Source organism: Brassica oleracea, chromosome C2, assembly GCF_000695525.1.
Source record: "Brassica oleracea var. oleracea cultivar TO1000 chromosome C2, BOL, whole genome shotgun sequence".
NCBI classification, from domain to species: Eukaryota; Viridiplantae; Streptophyta; class Magnoliopsida; order Brassicales; family Brassicaceae; genus Brassica; species Brassica oleracea.
Genome location: NC_027749.1, coordinates 29017393 through 29018159, shown reverse-complemented (window position 1 = coordinate 29018159; position 767 = coordinate 29017393).

Here is a 767-nt window from a genome sequence, read left to right as displayed (position 1 = left end):
TACCACCACGACCACGACGCTGTCGAGGTCGGGTCTGATCATCATGAAACCTGTAAATTAAAAAAAATATTTAATAAATATAGAAATTTATATAATATAGTATATATATATTTGTTTTTTAAAAAAAATCTCAAATAATAGTTTTTAATCACAAAAAAAGTTTTATAGATATTAAAAATGTTTAATAAATATAGAAATTTATATAATATAGTATATATATATTTGTTTTTTAAAAAAAATCTCAAATAATAGTTTTTAATCACAAAAAAAGTTTTATAGATATTAAAAATGTTTAATAAATATAGAAATTTATATAATATAGTATATATATATTTGTTTTTTAAAAAAAATCTCAAATAATAGTTTTTAATCACAAAAAAAGTTTTATCGATATTAAAAATGTTTAATAAATATATAAAAAATAGTGCTAATAAACAAAAAATAGTTTTAATAAATAAAAAATAGTTTAATAATTACAAAAAAATAGTTTTAATAATATTAAAAATGTTTAATAAATATAGAAATTTATAAAATATATATATATATATATTTTAAATCCCAAATAATAGTTTTTAATCACAAAAAAGTTTTATAGATATTCAAAATGTTTTGTAAAATCTAAAAAATCGAATTTATATACAAAAACCGTTTTGTAAAATCCAAAAAATCGAATTTACATACAAAAATCGTTTTGTAAAATACAAAAATCGAATTTATACACAAAAATCGAATTTATATACAAAAATCAATTTTATAAATACAAAAAA